The following is a 10,842-nucleotide window of genomic DNA, read 5'->3' on the forward strand; positions in this document are numbered from 1 at the left end:
CTGGAGGGCATGAGCTTCCTGAGGATGGAGATGGGACTCTATGTTCAGTTTATATCCCCCAGCTTTCAGGTATTACCTGGTTACCAACAACAAATGCATGTTGGATGGATGAGTAAATGAATGCATCTGTTTTTGCATCAGTGAAGTGCAGTTAATAACTCAAACCTGGGCTCGGGTCCTTAAACCGCTTCTCAGGTGTGTGAACTTGGGGTAACTTAGCCCCTCTAGACCTCAGTTTCCTCACCTGTAAAATTTAAAAACTGATAGTAGGCCAGGCGCAGTGGTTCACGCCTGTAATCCTAGCACTTTGAGAGGCTGAGGCAGGTGGATCACCTGAGGTCAGAAGTTCGAGATCAGCCTGGTCAACATGGTGAAACCCCCGTTTCTACTAAAAGTACAAAAATTAGCGGGGCCTAATGGTGTGGGCCTGTAATCCCAGCTACTTGGAAGGCTGAGGCAGGAGAATCGCTTGAACCTGGGAGGGAGAGTTTGCAGTGAGTCGAGATCGAGCCATTGCACTCCAGCCTGGGTGACAAGAGCGAAACTCTGCCCTCCATCCCCAGCCTCCAAAAAAAAAAAAAAATTGATAGTACCTAACTCAGGATTGCTATGAGAATTAAATGAAGCGACATCTATAAAGAAGTTAGCACAGTGCCTGGCACACATAAATATTCAATACATGTTACCTCTAACTATTACCACCTGTGATTCCAGTAGCTATTTTGCTGCATTGCCTATGGGGATTTTTTAAAAATGATGGATTACCGAGGTCTGCCATGGATTACTGCTCTGAAGGCCCGCAGGTGGCAGGACAGAATGTAAAAGCTCCGTGGGGGTTCTGAGGATAAAAAACTACTGCTCTGTTCAAATTTTTGTGTGGATGAGATCACACAGAATGTATGTGACCTTTGGATTTCCTGGAAACACAATGTCAGTATCTGAAAGGGCTTTTAAGCTGGTAAATGCTGTGCTAATTTGTTGAAGGACCTATCCTTTTTCCTTCCCCTCACACATAACAGTGACCATAGCTGCTAACGTGTATTGAGTGCTTTCTATATATCTGACATTGCACTAAGTGCTTCAAGTACATTATCTCATTTATTTCTCTCCATAAACTCAGAAAGACTAACTTGCTCAAGCTCACACAGCTGTTAAGTGGCAGAGACAGGGCTTAAAAGCAGGTCCTTCCTTATCCACTGTGCCAGTGGTCCTCAAGTGTGAACGAGAATATTGGAATCACCTGGAAGGCTTATTGCACTCAGCTTTCTGGGCCCCATTCCCAGAGTCTGTGACTCAGTGGGGGCTGAGAACATGTATGTCTAAGTTTCCAGGTGATGCTGTTGCCACTGGTTCCACTTTGAGAACGTCTTCTCTGTGCCTTCCCCTTATGGATTACACCTCTTAAAACCCACACCATACACTTTAACACTTGGAAATCTGTTTTCCCAAGACTACTTAGGGAGAAAAAGTGCAGACTCACACTCTCTTCTTTGCTGTCCCCTTAGAAAAGGGCAGAAACATTTTATTTTATTTTATTTTATTTTATTTTAAGGATTAAGCTGGGTATAGTGGCTCAAACCTGTAATCCTAGCACTTTGGAAGGTTAAGTGCAGATCACTTGAGGTCAGGAGTTTGAGATCAGCCTGGCCAATATGGCGAAACCCCGTCTCTACTAAAAATACGATTAGCTGAGTGCGATGGCGGCACCTGTAATTTCAGCTACTCGGGAGGCTGAGGCAGGAGAATCCCTTGAACCCAGGAGGGAGAGGTTGCAGTGAGCCAAGATCATGCTGCTGCACTCCAGCCTGGGTGACAGAGCAGACTCTGTCTCAAGATGATGATAATAATAATTTAAGGTTTATATAACTACGTACTGTAAGGAACAGAAGGGAGATAATAGATCTTGAAATCTAGGGAAGTTACAGAGTCCTGCATTCCAGAGCCTGTCTCCATTGAAAGTAACTGCACATCCTAGGAAACTGCTGTCTGCTTTGTTCTGGATGTTACAGCTCACAAACCTCTACCTTCTTTCCAAATCCCCAAAGTAAAAGACAATCTTCCTTTTTTCTACTTGAAAGCTCGTTTTCCCAGTATACACAGGGCTGAAGAGGCAATTGACACAAACCAATGGTTTACACTATAGCCTTAGATGAGCAATTTGCATTTTGAGGATCTTTGTGGGGTACACACGAAGGAGAGGAGGAGCTGTGAGTTCCTTGGTCAAGGCCTGTTTTTGGAGAGTACTGTGGCCCCATTTCTCACCTACCCTGTGACTTGCTGTGTGCCAGATCCTGGGAGATGGTGTTTCCAGAGCCTCGGAAACCTGCCACGCACTAGGACGGGAAGTCCCTGGCCCAGGGATAAGACCAAATTCCAGGCATCCCAAGTTGGAATGCTGAAAGAAAACATTTTTAAAAGACATTGTTTCCCAAGGTCTCATATCTCTACAGGACACTCAGTTGGGTACTTTGGGTACAATTTGATTAACTGCACTGCTCCAAGAATTAATCCCACCCAGACTTGTTACTATAGGAAGATATGACACAAGCTCCAAACAAATGAGTTGTAGACATTCCAAGCACAGTTTCTTTTTCTTTTTTTATTATTATTATACTTTAAGTTCTAGGGTACATGTGCACAATGTGCACGTTTGTTACATTATGTATACATGTCCAAGCACAGTTTCTTTGCAGGATGGGGACTTGAGTTCTGAAATAGCAGGGCAGCATTTCCAAGTGTGGAAACCAGAGATTAGAAAGTCACAGAGCTTTGTTGCTTCGTGCAGCACCAGCAGGACTGATATTTCAATGGAAGCACGGTACCCTTCTAGAAAAAGGTAATGGAAATCTCTTGCAAGCTGAGGAGGCTACTGGGAAAGCAGGTTTATCTGAGACGGATGCTGTTGCTATTTCAGTGTTGTTTTAGTCAGCTGAAAGTTCATGCCAGGGACACATTTGACCACATTCTTATTTCAAACGTTTTGGTTCCTGTAGATCCTATTTCAGATGTTGACAGCTAGAAACCTGTTAGCTCTACAGTTCCCAGAATTTGGATAGCCCTAGCTCTAGCTGGTTTTGAATTCTGATGGACTTTTTTCCCCATCACTTTTTAAAACATTTCTTCAGAGCTTTAATCTCTCCATGTTTAATGTATGAGGCTGAATTATTTTAAAAATCTGATAAGGGTCACATCATTCTTACTGCTACTTGATATAAGATAGTTGTCAAAAATATAGGCCACGTGCAGTGGCTCATGCCTGTAATCCTAGCACTTTGGGAGGCTGAGGCAAGCAGATCACCTGAGGGCAGGAGTTTGAGACCAGCCTCACCAACATGGTGAAACCCCATCTCTACTAAAAATACAAAAATTAGCTAGCCGTGGTGGCAGGCACCTGTAATCCCAGCTACTCAGGAGGCTGAGGCATCAGAATCTCTTGAACCCAGGAGACGGAGGGTACAATGAGCCAAGATCATGCCATTGCACTCCAGCCTGGGTGACCTAGCAAGACTGTCTCAAAAAAATTATATATATATTTGTGTGTGTGTGTGTGTGTATGTGTGTGTGTATATATATATAACATATTATATATAGATATATAATACATATATTATATATTTATATATATAGCAGAGATCTTTAAAAGTTATTGCCAAATTAAGTGTGTGCACAGAAGAAAAGATCTGGATTTTACGCTGAATTATTAACAGAGGCTACTTTGACAGAGGGAGGAGGTGAGTGTTCTATCTGTGTCTCTTCTACTTTCTGCCTTAGTAAGTAAAATGCTGACCAAAGCCACATTTTTACATATTTCTATAATGTTTGCAAAATTTTTAATAAGGGACATGTATTACTTTTGTGAGAAGGGAAAAATGGAAGGAAAACAAAATAGTTTAAATATGTATCACTTTGTTTAAAGGATGAATTTTCGTTTAAATAGAAATAGCATGTAGGTTTCCAGGGTAACTCATCAAACTCTCCGGCAGGATACCCAGTGATAACATTCTTGGAAAGCGAGGGAATGAGAGCAAGATGCATTATGTCATAAGGAGAAGCTCTGGGCTGGCCTGAGAGCCCCCGTGGTATCTGCACCCTCGAGTTTGCTGCTCTCAGGCCTCTTGAATTCTTCCCAATATCTGCTCTGAATCCCCAGAGCTATAGCTCCTTCGAAATGGCATTAGTACGATCAATACTGTGCAGTGGAAATGGTAAGTATGATAATAACTCCTCTTGAGTGAGCTGAAACTAGCTTGAGTCTCATTACTCATTTCCGGTTTCTCATTACTTATCTTTTAGAATCATATTCTGTAACTGCCTCAGGCTGAATAATATGTCTGTCTTTACCACAGTAAATGAGAGTTGCCATTATATATTCCTCCATTCAATTTTTCTTATTGTGGAGTATATCTTTCCTATCTCTTTCTGTGCTATCAGTTGAATTGTTACTATTAATGAAAGACTAGAGATCTTTTCGAGAGCTGTTATATTTCATAAGCCACTAGATATTATAAAAGAGTGATGCATATAATTTCCTTTAGCTATGTTTCTCTATCTTCTTTTGAGGATCAAATAAGATCACGGATGTTCAAGCACTTTGTAAACTGTCGAGTATTCTGGCAATGTAAAGCATTGTTATTTTTAGTCCTGTGTATGTCCCAGTTATAGAAAAGACTCTTAGCATTCCTAAAAGCCAAATATATTTCCATCTATGCATTATCATTTCGCCAGTATTTCATATACAAGGACATATGTTACACTCACATTTACTATTAAAATCTGCGATATCAACCACTTGCGTCATTAAAGGCATCTTATGTTTATTGTATTTATTGTTAATAATCTATCCTATTTTGATATATTAAAGACTATAAATTATAAAATGATTTAAACACAAGTACTATCACATGTATGATGAGAGTGACCACATAAAGTAGTAAGACCTTTTCTGACCAAATACTGTGTTTAGATTGACTTTATTTTTTATTGACACAGCAAGTATTTACCGAGCACCTCTTATGGTCTTAAGTGCTGTTTTACTCTAGTGAAGTAAAGAGGCACAGTCCTTGGCTCATTGGAGCTTATAGTTCCATAGCCCTTAATTTTCTCAGAATTTCATCAAAACATCTTTTTGTTTGAACCTTTGCAGTTGATATTCTTTCTTGGTCTTCTACTTTCTGCCTTAATAAGTAAAATAAGGTTTACTTCTTTCTTAAAAACTATGCAGTGCTTTAAGTTACTTCTCTGAATATCAACTGTTACTGTAAATGTGGATATAGAGGGCTTAAGAGGTTGGTCTGCATATATACCAAACCCAGACTGTCCTGTCTTGGAGTTCAGAGGGGGCCTGTGGGGAAGGGACTAGTTCCTACAAGTAGGTTTAGCAACTGAGGCCTAGACAAAAAACTCAAAAGCAAGATGCAGCTGTCCCTGGGGGACAAAGCACATGCCAGGGGGTCATGGCAAGAGAGTTTTTCAGTCCAGGTGACCTAGTTGTGAGATGAAGTAGAAGGATTTTTAAGTAGGTAGCAGGGCATCCTGGAATCCAGGGCAGGGAGGGAGTTCAGAACTTCAGGAAGGAAGACTGGTGTCACCAAGAAATTTGTCCATGGGTAGCAGAGTCGCAGCCCCTAGGCAGAACTGAAGACCTAGAGATGGTAACTGGTAATTGTGCAAGACACAAAACCAGCTAAAATAACAAGGAAATGAAAAAGAGATCATTTGTCAGGAGTCTAGTTATCAGACCTGGATCACTGTGATAGAGTCAGATATACTCTGATGATGAGTCAGCAAGGCAAATTGAGAGGCTCAGGTCCAGAAGTACGTGCTGATTGAGGTCAGGATGATGGCTGGGTCTGCAGGTAGGAATGGGAGTTCAACCTTACAGGGGTGGGAGGCTCAAGGAAAGGGAGGGAAAGAAACAGGGATCTTGCCTTTAGTTGTGCAACTTGTTCATCTGCATGAGGGCCTCCATCTTGGGGGGTGTGGAACAGGTCGGGTCGGGAATCCAGCCCGCATTTTGTTCACCAAAACCTTGTGCTCTGGTGCTGGAATCCAGCAGCCCTGGGGAAGGTGCACCCCTTCTGGTTCACACACACAAAAGTACCACATGGGCCAATATTAGCTTTGGAAACCTTGTATTTAGATGCTAGAAACCAATTTAAAATATCCCAGCTGCTGGGAGTGTATCTCTTTTTTTTTTTTTTTTTTTTTTTTGAGACGGAGTCTCGCTCTGTCGCCCAGGCTGGAGTGCAGTGGCCGGATCTCAGCTCACTGCAAGCTCCGCCTCCTGGGTTTACGCCATTCTCCTGCCTCAGCCTCCCGAGTAGCTGGGACTACAGGCGCCCGCCACCTCGTCTGGCTAGTTTTTTGTATTTTTTTTAGTAGAGACGGGGTTTCACCGTGTTAGCCAGGATGCTCTCCACCTCCTGACCTCGTGATCCGCCCGTCTCGGCCTCCCAAAGTGCTGGGATTACAGGCTTGAGCCACCGCGCCTGGCCGGGAGTGTATCTCATATCTCAAGTGTAGTAAGTCAGAAAAAAAAAAAAAAAAAAATTCACAGGCTTCCAAAGTACCCAAGGCTGCAGTCTTAGAAACCATGGTATGGTTAAAGAAGTGAGAAAATGTGTGTAGATGCAAAGTGTCTTTAGGATTCAGAGAATGGGGCAGATAAATATTGCTTCTGAGAGGTGCAAGCATGCTCAAGTTACTTGAATTTACATTATTTTGGAAAAATATATACACGACCCTTGGACACATTTTTATAATTTTTGTCTTCACCAACTGTTCCTCTCTGCATTGCAAGAGAATTGTCTACAGTTACTTCCCGTTGGGTAGTATACTTATATTTTAGGAACACTTTGTTGGGATTTGACCCCTTTGATTTAATCTTGCTTATAAAAGTAATAACCTCTTAGAATGTTATTATACAGCCTGATAAAATATTTACTATCTAGTAAATTACATATCATTTAGATGATAGTGTTTTATTTAGGTCAACTGTTCAGGGCCCAATGCCCTTTTAAAACAGTCAAAGCATTTGATGGATTCATTGCTGAGTGCACTATAAATAAATGCTACCTCAAATTCCAGACAATGAACATGTGCTAGGGGATATATCAGAGCTGCTGTTAACAATGCCTCTTTCAAGGTGATAGAAAGAGCCTGGACTTGTCAGTTGTCTGGAAGCCAGGGTCTAGTTTCCAGCCCTGTCAGTGATGAGGAAGGATTGTCTCCATGTTTCTTTTTTCTTTTTTTGAGATGGAGTTTTGGTCTTTGTTGCCCAGGCTGGAGTGTAGTGACATGATCTTGGCTCACTGCAACCTCCACCTCCCGGGTTCAAGTGATTCTCCTGCCTCAGCCTCCAGAGAAGCTGGGATTACAGGTGTGTGCTACCACACCAGGGTAATTTTTGTATTTTTAGTACAGATGGGGTTTCACCATATTGGCCAGACTGGTCATAAACTCCTGACCTCAGATGATCCACACCTTGGCCTCCCAACCATGTTTCTTAATATGGGCTTCCTTTCCTTCCTCTGTAAAGTGAGGGAGGGATTGAATAGATCCGTACTTTATCTAAGTATATTTCACGGCGTGCCAGTTCCAGAAGCTGTTAGGTATTACCTGGACCAAAAACCAAAAAAACAGATTCTGTGATCAAGTAAGTTTGGAAAACAAAATCTCACAGAATTCTTTGCTTCAGAGCCTCTCAGAGTCTTCAAGAGGAGAGCACAGTAAGCATTGATTCTGTAACTTATTTGACCAACAACTCTTTGTTTAGGAACATCTTGTGGCTCATACATCTTAGAATATAGATTGAGAAAATACTGACCTACTTGGTCACTAGGATTCTTCCTAGTTCCCAAACTCTGTGCCTCTAGTTAAGTTTGGAGAAATGAGACTGTTTCCTGTTGAGGACAGAGAGCAATGCTCCCTATCTCTTGCTGCTCATGGTAAGATCTAAAAGTTAGTGATGTCTCCACTCAGAAAATTTGTCTGAACCAGAAGAGTGGTCAAAATAGCAAAGACCAAATTTCATGATGGGGTTGAAGCTTTCCTTCTAGTTAAGCCAAACATAATATCTCACTTTCCCATGTCAAATTCAGAGCTTTTCTTCACATTGTGAGAGAGAAGAAAGAGAGCTATTTGCTAGGGGGAAAAGCCAAAATGTTCATGAATAATCTACTTCATTCCAATCAATTAGGAAGAAAAACGCAGTCCGCAAAGCACATTCTGAATTGGTATAGTTGAGAGACCAAAATAGACTGGCACACAGTAGAATTAGATTTACTATTTCAAGCCCTGCTATATATTTATCCTTATTTGGTTGTCTTTTGCAGAGTGGCATGACTATGGAAATGAGAGTGACCTTGGGTCATGTAGCTGATCATCTTGTATCCAAGAAGGATTTCTCTCAAGTTCTCCTAATTACAGATTCAGCAGCGGATCTATTGTGACTCCTGATTTTAGAGTGCATTCTACCTTACACACAGTTTGTCTTACAGTAACCAGGTACCCATTGTGCTGTGGTTGTGGTAGTAGCATGTACTGGAGAAATTTGATGATGCGTTGAATGCTAGTCATATCCTCAGAAAAATGGCCAGGCATGGTTCCATTTGCAGGGGTGGCTGTGTTTCATCTCACATGGCCCACTTACCTGACCAAAACGAGTTGAACCACAGTCACCACCAGACCCAAAGACAGCCAATGTATAGGCCAGCAGCTCTGCCTAGTGGGAACCACATTTATCGATGGTCCACCCAATCTGCAACACACGATGTCCTGATGACTTCCTCTCTCCTGGAACTCTATCTGCTCTTCCCTCTCCTAATGCCCTCGCAGCCATCCTTCAAGGTACTATCCAGGCTTGCTTTCTCTGGCTCCCACACTGTCTTTCATGGGGATATCATGAAAGCCCTTATGGTGTCTCTGCTAGAATTGGAGAAACACACCTCTTTCATGTAAAATAGTTTTATGTAATGCATTAACCTCAATGCACACCTGCACACACAGCGGCCTATGCAGTACATGCCGTTCCCATAACCACATGTGCCACTCACACCCTCTAGAAGCAAAAGCCCATAGGGTGCCATGAGCTGAGTGGCTGGCTGTACTTCCTAATATAACTAATATAATGGTTCGTTCTGAAACCCCAACCTCACCCCAGCCCACCGTGTGTTCCACTCCAGGAGTCAGATCTAATTCTAGGCCCTGGTTTTTTCCGGTGTGTGCTTCTCTATTGTAGTGGCTGCACCCATAACTGACCACATCACAGATGGGCCACATGGAACTCTGGACAACACTCTTTCAGCCGATCTTTGACAAGGTCCTTCCTTTCATCACCTTATCAATAAGATTGGTTACATTAGAAGCTGGTTGACCACCTATGCCCGAAGAAGAGTGATTTACGTATCACCTGGAAGGAGACACTTGAGGTCACGCCACAGGTCTCTCCTCAGTCCTGGCCATTTCAACGTATTTATAGGCAACTTGGAGCTAGAGCTAGAAGCCCGGCTATTAAATTTTCTGTAAGGCACAAAACAGAAGTTTTGCTTATTTGATGAATGAGAGAAATGTCTCAAGATTACTTAGCTAGACAAGAACAAAAGTCAATCGCACATAAAATGAACTTTAACAGGGATAAATCCAATTTTCAGAAAATACACAAGTGCAGGATGGGAGAGATTTGACCTGCAGCACTTCCCGAGACAAAGACACGGACAATTTAGTTGGCGATAATGCTGAACCAGCAGAGGTCATTGTGCACCTGCCTAGAAGTCTCTCCCGCTCATTCCCATCTGTTCTGGGGCCACCGTGGAGGAAGCGTCCTCCAAGAGCAGGCAGGCGAAGGGAGTGACAAGGAAGGTGAGAAGCCTTAGCCAGCTTATCTAAGAAGAAATCATTGAAGGAGGTATATTTAGGTTGGAGAGAGAAGAATTGGGAGGCTGGTACCTCTCTCCAGAGGCACAGAGAGAAGTTATATTGGGTAGATCGTGTCTCTACACATTTAAAATTTAAAAATTTGAAATGTCCCCAAAATGGAATTAGGTACTTTCTGAGCAAAAAATGAACATCTTTGTATGTCAGCAAATATACCTCTGCAACAGCAGGTTCATAAATACATTTTTTGTATTGATATGTACAAAGCGATATAGAAGGCATTTCTCCACTGAGGGACAGGTTAGAATTTGCAAGATGGCTTATGCCACACAACATGGGCCAGCTCAGCTCCACTGTCTCTGAAACTTTCTTTTGTCAGCAGAGCAAGAGTAGATTTATCTCTCAGGGGAAAAATTACATTAATTAGGCTCATGAGTGAATGCCAGTTTAATATAGTATAATGAAAAGTATGGCAAAAGAACCATAATGGGAAGCCAGATAACAATCAGAAAGTTGCAGGGGACACCCTTCTTTGAGGTTCTGGCAGATTAATTAGACAAATAATAAGTAAGGAAAAACGTTTAGAATGATTGAGGATTCAGTGAAGTTTCCAGCTGTAAAAGAAATCTTAATAAAAGTTTTAATTTTTCTATACATTAGCTATGCCCCATTAAAATACAAAACAGAGGGGAAGAAATCCACTATGTGATGATCACAACACTTTACTGACACAAACAAGAAGACTTGACCCCATCATGCTTCTGCCCTAGAAGTCTTTTTTTTTTTTTTCTTTTTTGAGACGGAGTCTCACTCTGTTGCCCAGGCTGGAGTGCAGTGGCGTGATCTCGGCTCACTGCAACCTCTACCTCCCACGTTCAAGCGATTCTCCTGCCTCAGCCTCCTGAGTAGCTGGGATTACAGGAGCCTGCCACCACGCCCAGCTAATTTTTTTTGTATTTTTAGTTGAGA

The sequence above is a fragment of the Macaca mulatta genome, chromosome 4, assembly GCF_049350105.2.
Source record: "Macaca mulatta isolate MMU2019108-1 chromosome 4, T2T-MMU8v2.0, whole genome shotgun sequence".
Lineage (NCBI taxonomy): Eukaryota > Metazoa > Chordata > Mammalia > Primates > Cercopithecidae > Macaca > Macaca mulatta.